We start from the raw sequence: 10,438 nt of genomic DNA, 5'->3' as shown, positions 1-10,438 counted from the left end.
CGGAGCGGAGCCTCGCCGGACTCTCGACCTCGGGGTGCGGGTCCTGGGGGACCGGCCCCTCCCCCCGCCACCCCTCCACCCCTCCACCCCTCCCTTGCTCTCTCTTCCCACTCTCCGCCCTCAACCGCCCTCCTCCCAAAATGGCGACCAACCGCCTCCTTTCCCTCCCGCGGCAAGCCCCGCCCCCTCATTGGCCCCGCCCCCCGGAGGAGCCATCGAGAGCGCGCGTCTGGGCGGCACGCGCCGGGAACCCAGGCGTCGCGCGGCGGGCGCGAGTCCGCTCTTGGAGGCGCCAGGCGGCCCGCGGTCACGTACGCGCGCCCGCGCCGCGCGTGAGCGAGGAGCTCCGGGGGTGGGCCGGGCTGCGCGTGCGCGCCGGGCAGGCGGCGCGGGAAAGGCAGGAGGCTGCTGGGAGCCCCGCGAGGCGCGAGGCGCGAGGCCCGGCGCGCGAGCCCCCGGGGCGGGTAAAACCCGGTTCCTGCTGCCCCTGCCCCTCCCTTTCCTCCCTACCCCCCATTCCTATTCTTTCCTCTTTTTTCAACCCCTCCCCCTTTTTTTACAATCTCATTCGTTTCTTGATTTCTTTTTTTAGGGGGCTCCATCTCCCTTTTGACGGACGCAACAGGCGCGGCGGGTGCCCCTCGCCCCGCCGTCACGCACGCACTCTGCACCCCAACAGCTCCGGGCCCCGCTGCACCCCGCAGTCCCTTCCCCCTTGGAGAAGACCTTCCTCAAGCCCCTGGCCCGCTGCACCCGCTTTTCCTTCCCACTCCGTCCCTCCAGGCCTCAACTGCCCCCTGGCAGCCCCGCCCAGCTCGCGCCGCGGGCCCTACCCGACCTCCGCGCCTTCTGCATCTCGGCCTTGCATTCGGTGGCCTCTTCCAGGCCCTTTCTGCTCAAAATCCTGCTTCCTCCTCCATAGTCCCATTTTGGGGCACCTAGCTTTGTCTCTTTTTAGGATCTTCCAGCAAAACTCCAAATCTCTCCTCTCTTCCTTGACATGCCCCTCCCCCTCCTTTAAGAAACTTCCTTTAGCGCAAAAAAAAGTTAAAAAAAAAAAAAAATTCAGTTTTGTTTTTTTTTTAATCCATTCAGGATTCGGGATCACTTTCCTGCAAACTTTTTTTTCTTCACACCTAGCGTCCCCCTTTTTGGAATATCTTTCCATTTAGAACAAACCAACTAATTCCTTCTAGTTTCTCTCTTGTCTAATATTTATTTTTCCAGTCCTCCTCCCCTTCCCCCATCTTTCCAGCAAATACCCTTCTTTTATCACCATTTCTGCCCTAATTAAGCTTCCCCCAGAAAAACTCTCTAGGTCTCTTCCCAGGGGGAAAATAAGGAAAGAAGGAACAATTATTTCCTCTCACCAAAAAAACCTTTTCTACCCACTCAGCTCTCCCCTGTTGATATTGCTGTCTGTCTTCTCCCAAAAATTGTTGCTCTCCCCCAATTTCACATCTGTGTTCTTGTTTCTTTTGGGACCCAAGTCCTGACTCCTTCTTCCTTTCCAGCACCTGCTTTCAGGGCAAAAGAAATTGGGTCCTGTATGTACTACCCAGCGTTCCGGGAGGACATAACCAATGGTCTGATTGTCACCTAAACCACCTCCCTGTGGGGCCTAAACTGAGTCTTCCTGTTCCCTGGAGATTCACTCACTTGCTCTTCTGGTGAGTTTCCTTCCTTTGCACCTAACCAAAGTCACCTGCTTTGTTGGATAGATCTTGTCCTTTCTCAAGAGGGTTTCTAAGCAATCCCAAAGTCTGTACTAATGGCGAGACCATACAGTTACTGCTTGGGAGAAGTCAGGTAGGGAAAAGGGCTACTTATTGTGCATGTTGACTTGTTAGGAGGAGTAAAGACATAGATTGACGTGTGTTTTGTTTCTTTCTTTCTCTCCTTCCTTCCTTCCTTCTTTCTTTCTTTTTGCTTTTGACGGAGTTTTCGCTCTTGTTGCCCAGGCTGGAGTGCAATGGCACAGTCTTGGCTCACTGCAACCTCCACCTCCCGGGATCAAGTGGTTCTTCTGCTTCAGCCTCCTAAGTAGCTGGGATTACAGGCATGCACCACCACGCCTGGCTAATTTTGTATTTTTAGTAGAGATGGGATTTCTCCATGTTGGTCAGGCTGGTCACAAACTCCCAACCTCAGGCCCACCTCGGCCTCTCAAAGTGCTGGGATTACAGACATGAGCCACTACACCCAGCTTGATGTGTGTTTCTTTATTGATGTTAATTGCAAAAAAAAGTTATTCCTTCCCTAGCTCAGGGTAGCAACTCAGATACTTACAGGTAAGGCACAAGTAAAGGGAAGAAATAAGAATTGTGGTGAACCAAAGATTGTATGTCCCATCTAAGTGTTGCCAGCCAGTGGAAATGCCAGGCCATTGTTGCCAGAACTTGCAATTCCTTCGAGAAGAGGCCAGAAAACTATAGGTGAAACCTTCTGGTTTTTAAATACTAGCAACACATTTGATAATTTAAGACAGAGTGAGATCCTATATCAAGAAGAAAGGAGAGGAGAGGGGAGGGGAGTGGAGGGGAAGGGAGAGAGAGAAGAGGAGAAGGTTCTTGCCTGTAATCACAGCACTTTCCGAGGCCTATGTAGGAAGATTGCTTGAGTCCAGGAGTTCAAGACCAGTCTGGGCCACAGAGTGAGACCCCTCGCCCCCCAGCATCTCTACAAAAAAATTAAAAATCAGCCAGGTGTGGTGGTGCACACCTGTGGCCCCAGATACTCAGGAGGCTGAAGCAGAAGGATTGCTTAATGTGGGGAGGTTGAGGCTGCAGTGAGCCATGATCACACCCTTGCACTCTGACCTCAGTGACAGAGTGAGACTCCAACTCGGGGGGGATAAAAAATATATATATGTATACACACACACACATATACATATATCTATGTGAACATGTATATTTGTAGTGGAAAATGAGGAAATTGTGGGCCAGGCACAGTGGCTTGCACCTGTAATACCAGCACTTTGGGAGGCTGAGGCCAGTGATTGCTTGAAAGCAGGAGTTTGAGGGCAGCCTGGCCAACATGGCAAATCCCTGTCTCTACTGAAAATAAAAAAATTAGCCGTGCGTGGTGGCGCATGCCTGTAAGCTCAGCTACACAGGTGGCTGAGCTGGGAGAATTGCTTGAACCTGAGAGGCAGAAGTTCAGCGAACCAAGATCATGCCATGCCACTCCACTCCTGGGGAAAGAGTGAGACCCTGTCTCAAAAAATAAAGAGAATTGCATAGCTAGGGTGAAAGCTGCAAGTCTCTCCTCTCAACTCCCAAGCACCTGCTGTTACTCAGACTTGATGACCCTTTCCCTGGTGACATGGATGCAGAGAGAGAAGGGAGAAGGTGGTGCTCGGGAGGTGGGGGGAAGGGCGGCAGAACAGTGGTTGGAGCTTTTCGAAGGGGAAAAGAGGTGGCTCAATGAAACTCTGTCACTCATGAATGAAACGGATGCTGAGAGCCTTCTGTGATCAAGGTTCTGTGTTAGGCAAGATACTGTGAGAGGTTTAGACACCTCAGGCAGAGTCCCAGCAATCCTAGAGCTCAGAGTCTGGGGGAAATAGGAAAACTAAAGATAATTAACTTCCTAGATCATTTAGAATACATGTTAGGTGGATTGTTACACAAGTGCTTATCAGGGTTCAGAGGAGGGAGAAATCATCTCAGACTTCCTTATGTTGGGAGTGTTCTCTATAGCGGAGGTAACATTTAAGCCTGAGTTTGGAGGGTCATAAACTCAGATGCCTCGAGGCCTGGCAGGGCATAGAAATCAGTGAGAGTGGCCGGGCGCGGTGGCTCAAGCCTGTAATCCCAGCACTTTGGGAGGCCAAGGCAGGTGGATCACGAGGTCAAGAGATCGAGACCATCTTGGTCAACATGGTGAAACCCCGTCTCTACTAAAAATACAAAAAATTAGCTGGGCATGGTGGCGCGTGCCTGTAATCCCAGCTACTCAGGAGGCTGGGGCAGGAGAATTGCCTGAACCCAGGAGGCGGAGGTTGCGGTGAGCCGAGATCGCGCCATTGCACTCCAGCCTGGGTAACAAGAGTGAAACTCCGTCTCAAAAAAAAAAAAAAAAAAAAAAAAAAAAAAAGAAATCAGTGAGAGTGTGAGAGAATAGGGAGTGGTGGGGTCTGTGGCAAACTGGAGAGTTGCATGCCCTGTCTAAAAGCTGCAGCTTCTCAGCTCCAGCCAACTGTTGCCTTGCAGGAATGTGGACTCAGCATTGACAGATCTTCTGATTTTTTTCTTTCAGATTTTTAAACAGAAGTTGGAAAGCCTAACTTGAATGAGAAATCTCTAGATTTACAGTGTCTGATGTAATTGCCGTTAGTCACTTGTACCTGTATAAATTTAACTGGCCAGGCGTGGTGACTCACACCTGTAATCCCAGCACTTTGGGAAGCCAAAGCGGGCGAATCATTTGAGGTAAGGAGTTAGGGTGGATCATCTGAGGTAAGTTCGAGACTAACCTGGCCAGCATGATGAAACCCCGTCTCTATTAAAAATACAAAAATTAGCTGGGTGTGGTGGTGGGCGCCTGTAATCTCAGCTACTCAGGAAGCTGAGGCAGGAGAATCACTTGAGCCTGGAGGCGGAGGTTGCAGTGAGCTGAGATCAAACCATTACACTCCAACAAGGGTGACAGAGCGAGACTCTGTCTCGAAGTAAATAAACAAATAAATTTAAATGTAACTAAACTTAAATAAAATAAGGAGTTTAGCTCCTCAGGGGTGTTAGCTGCATTTCTGTGTTCAGCTGCTGTATGTGGCTGGAGACTGAAGTATTGGGCAGTACAGGTTTAGCAGCACAGGAAGTGCTTCTGGAGAGTGATGCTCTACTGCTCCATCCGTCTACTTTTCTATTATTTAATTTAATTTAATTTAATTTATTTATTTATTCCTTTTTGAGATGGAGTCTGGCTCTGCTGCCCAGGCTGGAGTGCAGTGGCATGATCTCCGCTCACTTCAACCTCCCCCTCCCGGGTTCAAGCAATTTTCCCGCCTCAGCCACCCGAGTAGCTGGGACTACAGGCATGTGCCACCATGTCCAGCTAATTTTTATAGTTTTGGTAGAGACGAGGTTTCACTGTATTGGTCAGGCTGGTCTCGAACTCCTGACCTCAAGTGATCTGCCCGCCTTAGATTGCCAAAGTGCTGGGATTGCAGATGCGAGCCACCATGGTGGGCTGATGGCCTTTCTTTAAAAGAAGAAAAATTAAAATTGTTTTGGATCTGCAATGTTGACTTAAATTGTTTTAAAACTGTTAAACAAGGCATCAATAATGACAGAACAAGGTATAAGTTCCTAAAGTGTACAGCTCCTGTGCAGCTATAAAGCCAAAATCAATTTGCAAATTAAATACAAACAAAGCAACCAAACCAGTATAATTTGAATTGCAAACATTAATTTAATGAGAGGGATGCCATTTCCTGTAACTTAACTGCTCCTTGAAACAATTACTTTGCTCACTGCCACTCTGGGCCCTTTTGGGCTTAGCAGACCCTGTGAGGTCTCAATTCTCGCATCCCTTGCCTCAGTGTGAACTGCAGCAAAACCTCCGTTTGTACGGTGATGCCAGCTGGCCTCTAGTAGAGGCATTATTATAAGCAAAATCCCCCTCTATCCTCTCCTCGTTAGCCTGAAGCAATTAAAGTAGTCCTTTTTGGCAAGAGTGCAATTGTAAACACACCCAGGCACTGAAACCACATAGCAGTACTCAGTTACAAGGGAGTCCTCTAATGATCCAGATGTACTGTGTTTTTCTTTTCTTTTTTCTTTTTTTAAATTTTTTATTTCCAGAGATTTTTGGGGAATAGGTGGTATTCAGTTACATGAGCAAGGTCTTTAGTGGTGATTCATGAGATTTTGGTGCACCCATCACCCGAGCAGTATACGCTGAATCCAGTTTGTAGTCTTTTACCCCTCACCCCCTCCCACCCTTTTCCCCAAGTCCCCAAAGTCCATTATATCATTCTTATGGCTTTGCATCGTGATAGCTTAGCTCCCACTTATAAGTGAGAACATAAGATGTTTGGTTTTTCCATTCCCGAGTTACTTCACATAGAATAATAGTCTCCAGTTCAATCCAGGTTGTTGTGAACGCCATTATTTTGTTCCTTTTTATTGCTGAGTAGTATTCCATCGTATATGTTTCTTTATCTACTTGTTGATTGATTGGTGGATGGGCATTTGGGCTGGTTCCATATTTTTGCATTTGCAAATTGTGCTGCTTTAAACATGCATGTACAATTATCTTTTTGGAATAATGACTCCTTTTCCTCTGGGTAGACACCCAGTAGTGGGATTGCTGGATCAAATGGTAGTTCCACTTTTAGTGCTTGTAGGACTCTCCACACTGTTTTCCACAGTGGTTGTACTAGTTTACATTCCCACCAGCACTGTAAAAAGGTTTCCTGTTCACCGCATCCATGCCAACATCTATTACTTTTTGATTTTTTATTATGGCTATTCTTTTTTTTTTTTGGGAAACAGAGTCTCATTCTGTTGCCAGGCTGGAGTGCAATGGTGTGATCTCAGCTCACTGCAACCTCTGCCTCCTGGGTTCAGGCAATTCTCCTACCTCAGCCTCCTGAGTAGCTGGGACTATAGGCACATGCCGCCACGCCTAGCTAATTTTTTGTATTTTTAGTAGAGATGGGGTTTCACCGTGTTAGCCAGGATGATCTCGATCTCCTGACCTCGTGGTGTGCCCGCCTCAGCCTCCCAAGGTGCTGAAATTATAGGCGTGAGCCACCGTGCCTGACCGATTATGGCCATTCTTGCAGGAATAAGGTGGTATCCCATTGTGGTTTTGGTTTGTATTTCCCTTATCATTAGTGATGTTGAGCAATTTTTTTTTTTTTGAGATGGAGTCTTGCACTGTCGCCAAGGCTGTAGTGCAGTGGCGCGATCTCGGTTCACTGCAATCTCTGCCTCCTGGGTTCAAGCAGTTCTGCCTTAGCCTCCTGAGTAGCTGGGATTACAGGCGCGCCACCATGCCCAGATAAGTTTTTTGTATTTTTAGTAGAGATGGGGTTTCACCATGTTGGCGGGGATGTTTTTGATCTCCTGATCTCGTGATCCGCCCACCTCTGCCTCCCAAATTGCTGGGATTACAGGCATGAGCCACCGCACCTGCCTGATGTTGACCATTTAAATGAAAACACAAAATGAGAAAATTCTTGGAAAGAGTATTTGGGTCCTTGGGAATGTCTGCCGGCTTGCAGGGGACCATAAACTCTGCCTCACGGGGACTAGCAGGGAGTTTTCTACCTAGGAGGTGCCAAAACTCTTGTTGAATTGAATTCATTTGTTGACAGAACAAGAGCAAGTTCAATATCAGCAGAGAGGGTTTTGCTTTACTGCCTGGAGAAGGATGTCAATATCAAAGCATGGCCTTTGGACTTTTGGCTTGCCTGTCTAAGGTTGTAACCCGACCAGTTTGTTCTATGGACTGTGGGAGTGTATAGGAAACCAGGTGATTTGGCCTTGCAGAATCCAGAGACGTTCCTCCCTCCTCCCCAGCACCTTATGTGTTTTGTAGTTTAATTGGAGCAGTGCAGTATACAGTTCAGTTTATAGGGAACCAGTACTCTGTAGTGGGCAAGACCATTAGTGCTAGTATCAAAATATCTGGCTTTAAGATCTGGCTGTTAGGTTTTGACTTTGGACAAATTAGTCTCTCTTTTCTTATCTGAAAAGAGAAGTAACATTAGAATTTAGGTTTTTGTGAGAAATAAGTTAATGCATATAAAGCACTTGGTATGATACCTGATGTGGAGAAAGTACTTAATAAATACGACTTTTAGGCTGGGTGCCGTGGCTCACGCCTGTAATCCCAGCACTTTGGGAGGCCGAGGTGGGTGGATCACCTGAGGTCAGGAATTCGAGACCAGCCTGACCAATATGGTGAAACCCCGTCTCTACTAAAAATACAAAATTAGCCAGGTGTGGTGGCGGGTGCCTGTAATCCCAGCTACTCAGCGGAGGCTGAGACGGGAGAATCGCTTGAACCCGGGAGGCAGAGGTTGCAGTGAGCCGAGATCATGCCACTGCACTCCAGCCTGGGTGACAGAGCGAGACTTTGTCTCAAAATATATATATATATGATTTTTATTCACTTGTTTTTCTTCTAGGGAGATGCAGGAAGAGATGGGTTTTTCTCCCCATGGAGTACTGTACTGAAAACAGTTTATAGCAGCACTGTAGCAGAAACTGTGGAATTGGTGAAATCAGAATCTGGCTTACAGATCCATGGTCCTCTCTCTGATTTTTTTGGAAACCCCAAAAACTCTGAGAATCCGGAGGCATCTCAGATGTCATCTGGTGGCCACACCTGGCCCTACACGTTGCTTTTCATGGCCTTTATTTCATGTGCGCTGAGTGGACAGAGGTGACGATGCAGAAATCATGAATTGGTTAGCAGGCACTGCCCCGAACCCCACTGGAGGTTACATAAAATACAGTGTATGCCTTGATTTACCCTTCTAAAACCCCTGAAAATTCTGAAACTCAGTTGGGTCCCAGAATTGTCATATGGGCTTACGGACCTGTATCTGACTGTAACTTTGTACTGCCTCCGTAGGCTGCATACACGCAGACAGGCAGGTAGACACATAACATGCAATGCAGACATCGCAGGTACAGCGGTGCTGGTACATATCTGCATGAAAAGTTCTTAGAAAGCAGAAAAAGTTGGCCTAGGAATCTAGTCCCAAACTCCCATTATTCCAATAGGCACTACTAGATTTGTTATCAGTGAGTCATGAAGCATTTCTTTTTTTTTTTCTTTAAAGGAGTCTCACTCTGTTGCCCAGGCTGGAGTGTAGTGGCATGATCTCAGCTCACTGCAACCTCCACCCACTGGGTTCAAGCGATTTTCCTGCGTCAGCCTCCAAGTAACTGGGATTACAGGTGCCTGCCATCACGCCCAGCTAATTTTGTATTTTAGTAGACAGCGGGTATCACCGTGTTGGTCAAGATGGTCTTGAACTCCTGACCTCAGGAGCCTCCAATTCTTGGGCTCAAGCGATTCACCCACCGAGGCTAGAGTGTAGTGGCGCAATCTCAACTCACTGCATCCTTAGCCTCCCAGGTTCAAGTGATTCTCCTGCCTCAGCCTCCCAAGTAGCTGGGATTACAGGTGCATGCCACCACACCCAGATAATTTTTGTATTTTTAGTAGAGACTGGGTTTTACCATGTTGGCCAGGCTGGTCTTGAACTCCTGACCTCAAGTGATCCACCCTCCTGGACCTCCCAAAATTCAGGGATTATAGGTGTGAGCCACTGCACCTGACCTGTTTTTGGTTTTTTTGGAGACTTGGTCTCACTCTGTCACTCAGACTGGAGTGCGGTGGCGCAATCTTGGCTCACTGCAGCCTGTGCTTCATGGGTTCAAGTGATTCTCCTGCCTCAGCCTCTCAAGTAGCTGGGATTGCAGGCACCCACCACCACGCCCAGCTAAGTTTTTGTATTTTTAGTAGAGATGAGGTTTTGCCATGTTGTCAAGGCTATTCTTGAACTCCTGACCTCAGGTGATCTTCCCACCTCAACCTCCCAAAGTGCTGAGATTACAGGCGTGAGCCACCATGCCCATCCTGTAAACCAGACATTTTGCATAGTACAGTCTGGTAACTCTCCCTTCTTCCCTGCCCTCGGGCTTGGTTGTTGCTGCTGATTGTGGGTTGTAACTGTTGGTTTAGTGGCTTTTCTAAGTTATTTTTGTAAACACTGTGTTCTTTGTGGGGTGTGGTCAGTAAACTGTTCTGTTAGTTTAGTGATCAGCTAATGACTTAGCAGAAATCTTCTTAAACTCCTGGAGAAAAAACAATAAAACAAACAAACAAAACCCAGAAAACAAAAACTCCCCGTAGTTGCAGCTGGGCACTCCTTCCACACTCAGGCAGGTGGTTAACAGCTCTACCCTCGCTTTCATTCTGCCTGCTCAGAGCGAAGGTCAGCCAGAGGTGAGAGCTTGGAAGCCTCCTCCGGTCTGTCCCAGCGTGTGCCCACCCTGAGATGCTGCCTAAATTCCCAGGAATATGTGGAAGCTCTTTTTTTATTTGTTTGGGTTTTATTCTTTTTTGTTTTTTTATTTTCTGGTTTTAATAATTAATTAATTATTTTGAGATGGAGTCTCACTCTGTTCCCCAGGCTGGAGTGCAGTGGCACAATCATAGCTCACTGCAGCCTCCAACTCTTGGGCTCAAGCGATCCACCCACCTCAGCCTCCCAAGTAGCTGAAACCACAAGCGCATGCCACCATGCCTGGCTAATTTTAAAAAGAATTTTTTTCGTAGAGACTGAGTCTGACTTTGTTACCCAGGCTGGTATCAAACTCCCGGGCCAAAGTACTGTCTCTATAGTTTTGCCTTTCCTAGAATGTTATATAGTTGGAATTTCATAGTATGTGGTGTTTTTTTCTTT

The 10,438-nt window shown here is 47.7% G+C and overlaps 1 protein-coding gene across 1 annotated transcript in view; it reads left to right on the top strand.

The window, feature by feature from the left end:
* The first annotated feature begins 346 nt into the window (after window positions 1–346).
* ZNF541 (zinc finger protein 541) overlaps window positions 347–10,438 on the top strand; it is a 43,328-nt gene continuing 33,236 nt past the window's right edge. The window contains exons 1-2 of the mRNA XM_017500424.2: window positions 347–464; window positions 1,515–1,670. The gene's annotated coding sequence lies outside the window, so the exon portion shown is untranslated. The remainder of the gene's footprint in view (window positions 465–1,514; window positions 1,671–10,438) is intronic.

This window comes from Cebus imitator, unplaced genomic scaffold (genome assembly GCF_001604975.1).
Source record: "Cebus imitator isolate Cc_AM_T3 unplaced genomic scaffold, Cebus_imitator-1.0 Scaffold266, whole genome shotgun sequence".
NCBI classification, from domain to species: domain Eukaryota; kingdom Metazoa; phylum Chordata; class Mammalia; order Primates; family Cebidae; genus Cebus; species Cebus imitator.
This window is presented reverse-complemented; position numbering and strand designations above follow the sequence as displayed.